The following is an 8,073-nucleotide window of genomic DNA, read 5'->3' on the forward strand; positions in this document are numbered from 1 at the left end:
GAGCGATGCAGCGGGTACCTGCAGAAGCAAGCTCATTTCACATCTAGGTAACAAAAGCGTGGGTGAGTCCCAGCCGGTTGGCCCAGTGGATAGAGCGTCGGCGTGCGGACTGAAGGGTCCCGGGTTCCAGTCCATCCAGTCCAGGGCACGTGCCCGGGTTGCAGGCTCCGTTCCCGGTAGGGGGCGTGCAGGAGGCAGCTGATCCATGATTCTCATCATTAATGTTTCTCTCCTTCTCCCTCTCTAAATCAACAAAAAAAGCATCTTTTAAAAATAAAAACATTGGTGACACAGAGATTGCCTGAATGGGGGGAGGGGAGGTTCCCAGACAAGGCTAGTGGGGAGCTGAGACCTGAAAGACGGGAACAGACCAGTGACAGCAACCTGGCAGAGGGCAAAAGCGCTGCAGCAGGACAGACCTGCATGTTCGCAAACACACGGAGTGCTGTTGCCTTGACCGTCAGCACACGTGACAAACGTAAGAAAGATGAGCGCTAGTGACAAGAAGATCAGTGTGTAACCGGCCTTTTGCTGCAGTCTTTATTGTTGATTAATAACCTTAATGTTCAAACATTATTTACACCTAGAGTTTGAAAGCCACTTAAACCGAATGTAATTGCTCAAGCCCTTGGTCTGAAATTCAGATGACTTCAGAAGAAAAATTCAGAAAGCAGCAGTGGAATAAATTATCGCAACTCATATTACACATTTTGTAATAACAGAGGATATGGGTGGACTAATGAGTACTACATTAATGAACAAGAAAATCACAGTTATACACACAAAAAGAATTTCCGCTCATTTTTTCTGCTTCAGCAAATAGGTGTGTGTTTTTTTTCTATTTAACTAAATTTATCACTGTGAAAAAATTTGGGGGAAATGCAGATGGACAAAAAAAAAATAAATCACAAATTCTAAAAAAGATTATTTTTAAATTAAAATTCAGAGAGTTCTTCCTCCAAAATGTTTGAACCACTGCAAATGTCTGAGCTTACTCCCCAAAAACATAAGAGCCAGACAGGGTTTGGCAACAAGTACTAAGAAGCTGTAGGAACTGTTTTATGGGGCAGGATCAAGAGGCTCGTGTGTGTATATAATAATTAAGTCAAAATTAAAGAGCTACACATAAGAGCAAATACAGCTTTTGAATGCTGTAGATAAAAAACTAATAGACCATAGAGAGACGTAACAGAATAAAATAGAAGGAAACCTGGCCTAAATAGCAGAAAAAGCTTTCCAACATTCTTATTTTTCCATTATCATACCTGAATGGAAACGTTAATAAGATGAACTCATTAATTAGTACTCATTATTTGGCAGACCTAAAACGAGGCAAACACTAGAAAATTGGGAGGTAAAATGAAATACAGTATCTCTGTTTCTTTACCTTTTCTCAAGTTAAAGCATGTGAAGCATTTGGGAATAGCCAATGATCATTAAGTGCACTAAGTAAAGTTATTTAGAGTCTGGTACTGTATTTGTGAATAAGTAAAGGTGTAATGTCAATTTCCAGGATAAACTTACCTATTAAATTCAACCAACAGGTATTCAGTACCAACTAACAGCCATAATGTTAGATGCTGGGAATAAAAAGATATAAGATGCCTGCTTTCAAGGACTTGATTCACTGGTGCAGGTGATACAAGGTAGGACCTATTCTGGGCCAGGAGAAAAGCAACTTGTTGATTAATGCTCACTTATCCTATATAATAAAAGGCTAATATGCAAATTGACCAAATGGCGGAATGACTGGTCGCTACGACTACTGACCACCACGGGGCAGATGCTCAACACAAGAGCTGCCCCCTGGTGGTCAGTGTGCTCCCACAGGGGAGGGGAGGGCCCCACTCAGCCAGAAACCAGGCTCACGGCTGGCGAGCGCAGCAGCAGTGGCGGGAGCCTCTCCCTCCTCCGCTGCAGCACGCTAAGGATGTCCGACTGTCGGCTTAGGCCTGCTCGCAGTTAGACATCCCCCAAGGGCTCCCAGACTGAAAGAGGGTGCAGGCTGGGCTGAGGGATGCCTCCCGCCCCAGTGCATGAATTTCATGCACCGGACCTCTAGTGAGAAAATAAGCAACCTGAATATGTTAGAAACCACTTTAGGAAATGGTAAGAGGAAGTGATCAGATTGATGAAAGATATTTTCCTTAATGAAGCTACTTTTATACTACATATGACTGGATAATTTCTCTTAATACGATATTTTGGGGGGGTTTCTGACTTGAGGGAAGTAAATAAGATTCTCAAAAAAACAGTGTTGCCCTAACTGGTTTGGCTCAGTGGCTAGAACGTCGGCCTGTGGACTGAAGGGTCCCGGGTTCGATTCCTGTCAAGGGCATGTACCTTGGTTGCAGGCACATCCTCAGAAGGAGGTGTGTAGGAGGCAGCTGATAATGTTTCTCTCTCATCGATGTTTCTAACTCTTTATCCCTCTCCCTTACTCTAAAATCGTTTATCAAGTGCATACTATGTGCCACACACGGGAAGTAAGCACCTATAGGTACACAGCAGTGAACAGAGCAGATGTGGTTCCTGCCTTCTTGGACTTTGCTTTCTAGAGAGAGAAAGACTTCAAGCACTTGCCAGAAGCTCTATGAAGACGGAGACGCTACTCCTCTCTAAGCCCCCATTGTCTCTCCAAGTCCATCTCTCACCACACCCAAGGTCTTTTGGTGCCCTAGACAGCTCTCTCTCCCACCTCTAACGGGGGGCATGCCACCACTTCACTTGGAACATTCTTCACCACCATCCATTTATTGCTCTGATGACAGCCACCTATTTATACTTCAGGTTAAACGTCACTTCCTCCAGGATTCTTCCCTGCCCCCCCCCCCAATTAGTTTAGATGCCAAGGCAGTGAGCACTAACAACATCCTGCCTGCACTGATCAGACTTCAGTATAATTACTTGCGGACTGTACGCTTAGCGAGCGGAAGGACCATCTTTGTGTTGTCCACCCTTGTGTCACTAATGCCTCACAGAGAACCAGGCAGATTGGATGCTCAAAAAATGCTAGTGAGCCCGGCCGGCGTGGCTCAGTGGTTGAGCATCAAACCTGTAAACAATGAGGTCACAGTTTGATTCCCAGTCAGGGCACATGCCTGGATTGAGGGCTCAATCCCCAGTAAGGGGTGTGCAGGAGGCAGCCAATCAATGATTCTCTCTCATCATTGATGTTTCTATCTCTCCCTCGCCCTTCCTCTCTGAAATCAATAAAAATTTATTTAAAAATAAGTAAAATGAACCCAGCCCCTGTGCACTAATGCATTGGGTTCCATCTCTGCTCACACACGGGGTTCATCATGCCATCCTTCCTGAAACACTTTCTTCACTTGCCTCCCAGGCTCACCCTTTCCTGATTTTCTTCCTGCCTCTCTGAATACCCAGTCTCCTTTGCTGATGTCTCCTCACCACTCTGACCTCTAAGGTTGCAAAGAAGTCCACGACCCTAGACCTCTTCCCTCTAACTACATCCATCCCTTGTTTCCAGCTCATGGCTTTAGACATCACCTCTATGTTTATAAGTTACAAAACTGCATCACCAGCACTTGGCCTCTGTCCTGAAAGCTAGTCAGTCTCACACCCAGATGCCTATTTGGCACACCCATTAAATGTTGGACATACAGCATCACCCAGCCGGCCCCAAACCAGACGCCTGGTGTCTTCTGCCTCCACCCTGCTGCTCCTGTCACCTTGCCCATGCAAAAGGATGGCAGCCTTGTTCTTGCGGTTGCTCAAGCCAAAAAGGTTGGAGACTTCCTTGACTACTTTTTCTGTCACATCCCCACGTCCAATCAATCCTTCAACACATCCCATAGCTACCTCCACAGCTACCACTCTGGTCCCAGGTACCCTCATTTCTCACCTGGAGTGTATATGATCTGCTAACTTGTCTTTCTGTTTCCCCTTTGCTCCATCCTCTTTACTCTCCACATAGCAAGCAGGGGAATCCCTTCAGAACAAAAGTGAGATGATCATGTCAGTCCCCCGATCAAGACCCTCTGTGGCTCCCCAGCTCATGCAGTGATAGTCAAAGTCCTTACAATGACCTATAGGGCCCTATCCAACTCCTCCCCTTCCCTTTGTCCCTCCCACACCAGTGTCACCTTTTCAATGATGTCTTCTTTCAACTCTTTAATGAAATAACCTACCTTCCTCTCATACTTCCAAACACCTTTCTCTCTTTTTAAAAATATATTCTTATTGATTTCAGAAAGGAAGGGTGAGAAAGAGAAACATCAATGATGAGAGAGAATCATTGATCAGCTGTCTCCTCTACACCCCTACTGGGGATCAAGCCTGAAACCTGGACATGTGCCCTGACCAGAATCAAACCTGTGACCCTCCTGGATCCATAGGTCAACACTCAATCCACTGAGCAACACTGGCTGGCCACCTTTCTCTCTTTTAAAAACATTTTTCTCCATAGCCTTTATTTGCTTGTCACCATCTGATCCCGAACACATTTTATGAGTTTATGTCTTTACTGTCTAGACTATAATAAGTTTGACGAGGGCAGGGATTTGTTTCTGTTTGGTTCAACTGCTCTATCTCTGATATCTATACTGCCTGGCACAGAGGAAGCGCTCAATAAATATTTGTTGAAAAAATGACTTAATTGATTAAAGCAAGCCTCCTATGTTATAATTGCCATCTGCATGGTGTTCTCCCCTCTGACCCTGGAAGTCCCTTGAAGGTAATGACTGGGATGGTTCATCGTAGTTTATGGACAGTGCCTGGCACATGCTCAACCCCCAGAAGGTGGTTTTTAGTGTGTGCTTCAGAGCACCTGATGGTTCCAGCTTCATGATAGCAAACAAGGTCCGAAACCTCACAGTCTTGCATTCCTAACCACGCAAGTGTCCACCTGGGATTGGAAATCCTTTCAACAGTGGCGGACCAAGGGCCGATGGGGGCACTGTACCTGTGCCAGGCAGTTCTCACGGAACCTTTAGGTTCTGCAAATTCAAAGCAGGAAATTGGGATGCAGATTCACTTGAGTATATTTTTAGCAGAAAGGTGTCCTGGCAGTACTTGTACAAATACATACACCCATGAGTCTTCATCCATTAGTATTTTGCCAGACTCCAGGAGAGCGCTGAGGGGAAGTTAGAGGCATGTTTGTTGGAACTGGAGCACCTACTTACACATGCCATGCCGTGAAGCCCAGCTCCTGCTTGGAAATTTAGGAGATTAAGGCCAAAACTGCACAAAACAATAGGGTGAAGGAAACAGAATGAGTAAGACACTGTGCATCGTGGTTTTGGGTGTGGTTTGAAAACAGGCGTCTCTGTTAAATGTGTAGAATATGATTAGAGGGAACCCTGGAACCACAGGGTGTGGGCTTCCCTCTTGGGTTTGTGGATATTAGTCTTACATGGACCTTTTCAGTGTGTTATCTTCTCAGGGAGCAACCGAAATGGCCCCTCCTCCGGGATTTCCCTCCTTTCCTGACACCCAATCTAAATCTAAATGCCACCCTATGTCAGTTCTCAGCAGAGCATTCCTTACTGATAGTTTTCTTAATCTCCGTGGTTATTGTCTGTCTCACCACACTAGATGGTAAGTTTTAAGGGACCAAGTTTGTCTTGTTCACCATTGTTTCCCTAACGCCTGGAACTATGCCTGGCGCAGGGGCGGCACTCCATAAACGTGAGATGTGTGAACTGTGAGAATGAACAAGTCATCGTTTCTGTCAAAGAACAGTTTAGGCAGCCACCATGTTTGGCCACATGACTTGCAGCTCCCCTGGAGACGACCATCTTGAACTGCAAAGGCCAACCCCTCCCTTCAAATTAGCCAATCGCGAAAGACTGTGCACCTGAGCTCCAATCAAGAGTGAGGGATAGGTCACGTGCGTCAGGATGAAAAGGCAGAGCAGACCACCTGCTCAGTGTGCGGTGCTCCCAGACCGTGTGCTGCGCACCCTCCTGCAGGAGTAAAGATGTTTGCCTTGCTGCCTGGCTCCCGAGTATGATTCATGTTCTACCAGGACCCCTGATTTGGGGGCTCACCTTATTTCTTACAGAATAAATAAAGGAATGGAGACTGTGGTAGGTAGATTCTAAGAGGCCCCACACCCCCCCAAGACTCCACCCTATATAATTCCTGGGACTGTAAATATGATGTGTTATTATTCCTATGATTAGCTTATACATGTTACAATTGACGAAAAAGGAGAGCTATCTGGATTATTCTGGCCAAACTCATGAGCCCTTTAAATCTCTTTAAAGCATTCAAAGAGGTTCAAAGCAAGCATGAGAGGAAATATGGAAGGAGCCATATGGCAAGGAATTACAGATGGCCTCTGGAAGCTGAGAGCAGTCCACCAGCCAACAGCCAGCCAATGAACAGAGATCTCAGTCCTACAAGTGCAAAGATCTAAATTCCATCAACAACTCGGATGAGTGTGGAGGCAAATTCTTCCCCAGAGTCTCCAGAAAGGAATGCAGCTTGACCAGCACCTGGACTTCGGTCTGACAGATCCCTGAATGGAGAACCCAATCATGCCGCATCTGGACTTATGAACTACAGGACTGTGAGCTAACAAATGGGTGTTGTTTTATTTTATTTTTTAAAATATATTTTTACTAGAGGCCCGGTGCATGAATTCATGCATGGGTGGGGTCCCTCTGCCTGGCCCAAAATCAGGGATGATTGGGGCAGGCCAGCGGGGTGGGAGGAACTATGGGAGGTGGGCCAGCTGTGGGAACGCACTGACCACCAGGGGGCAGCTCCTGTGTTGAGCGTCTTCCCCCTGGTGGTCAGTGCGTGTCATAGTGACCGGTCAACCAGTAGTTCTGTTAACCAGTCTAACAGTCGCTTAGGCTTTTATATATATAGATTGATTTCAGAGATGAAGGGAGAGGGAGAGAGACATAGAAACATTAATGATGAGAGAGAATCATTGATCAGTTGCCTCCTGCGTGTCCCACACTGGGGATCGAGCCTGCAACCTGGCTAGTGCCCTGACTGGGAATTGAACCATGACCTCCTGGTTCATAGGTCGATAATCAACCACTGAGCCACAATGGCTAGACTAAATTACACTAAGTTTGTGGTAATTTGATTTGTTACACAGCAATAGAAAATTAATACAGAGACCTTAACAGTTTTCTCCATATTAACAGAGAAGGAAGGATGAAGCACTAAAGGAGTCTAAAATTCTAAAGTGATCTTGCCTTGCATGAAATGAAAACAAAGGCACAGCTCAATGGAGGGCAAAGGCAAGTTGTGTAGGTTTAACTGTACAGATTTAGACTGTTGCGCAGAGCCCCACAGAAGGAGTCAGAGACTGCTCCACAGTGGTGCTCTGTCTGGTTTTCTCTTAAGAGAAAGTTTATTTAGACAGTCACAGAGACACAAGTAAGTGGTAGAAGACATGGGCTCAGGAGACAAGTTACTGAGGCAAAAGAAGGGGCCCTTGGAGCTTAGGAGAGAGAAAGGTGAAGGTGTAATGCACCTGGAGAGAAGAAGGGGGGAGGGGAAAGACGCGGGCATGTCCCTGGAGTTAGAGCACCTCCACGGTGTTTTAGAACTGGGGGATATGTTTCGTTTCCTAGAGAACTAGAGAACACAAATACATCTTAGTTCATCCTGTAAGCATGCCACATTTGGAGTTTGACATGGCTTCAAACCCCAGCTCTGCCATTCACTAGCACCATGACTTTAGGCAAGTAATCTCTCTGAGCCTCGGTTTTATCATCTGTGTAATAGGCATGATGAGTTTGTTTGAGGTTTCAATGAGATGCTACCTGTAGCACTCAGCATAATCCCTGACACAAGCTCTCTAGAGATAATTTTCACATATATGCATAGAAGAGGGACAAAAATCAATACATAGAATATTCATAGCCTCTTTCTGCCCCCTTAGCTACTCTAATCATCTGATATTAGCTTTCATCCCTACCTTCCCTTTTTTCCCTACCTACTAGTGTATTCATTAGGTACATAGGGTAATGAGTTGGGAAGGCAGCTGCTGAAGTGGCATAGGAGATTCAAGTAAGAAAGGGTTGAGATAAGAAAAGAGGAAGAATAGAGGGGCAGGGAAAGGCTGAATGGTGAAGAAAGGGA

At 45.5% G+C, this 8,073-nt stretch overlaps 1 long non-coding RNA gene across 1 annotated transcript in view; it reads left to right on the forward strand.

Annotated features, from left to right (window-relative positions):
* Positions 1 to 8,073, forward strand: part of LOC102767819 — an 11,162-nt gene that overhangs the window by 657 nt on the left and 2,432 nt on the right. The window contains exon 2 of the long non-coding RNA XR_001516105.1: positions 6,234 to 6,538. This is a non-coding gene — a long non-coding RNA (uncharacterized LOC102767819). The remainder of the gene's footprint in view (positions 1 to 6,233; positions 6,539 to 8,073) is intronic.

The sequence above is a fragment of the Myotis davidii genome, unplaced genomic scaffold, assembly GCF_000327345.1.
Source record: "Myotis davidii unplaced genomic scaffold, ASM32734v1 scaffold72, whole genome shotgun sequence".
In the NCBI taxonomy this organism is placed as follows: domain Eukaryota; kingdom Metazoa; phylum Chordata; class Mammalia; order Chiroptera; family Vespertilionidae; genus Myotis; species Myotis davidii.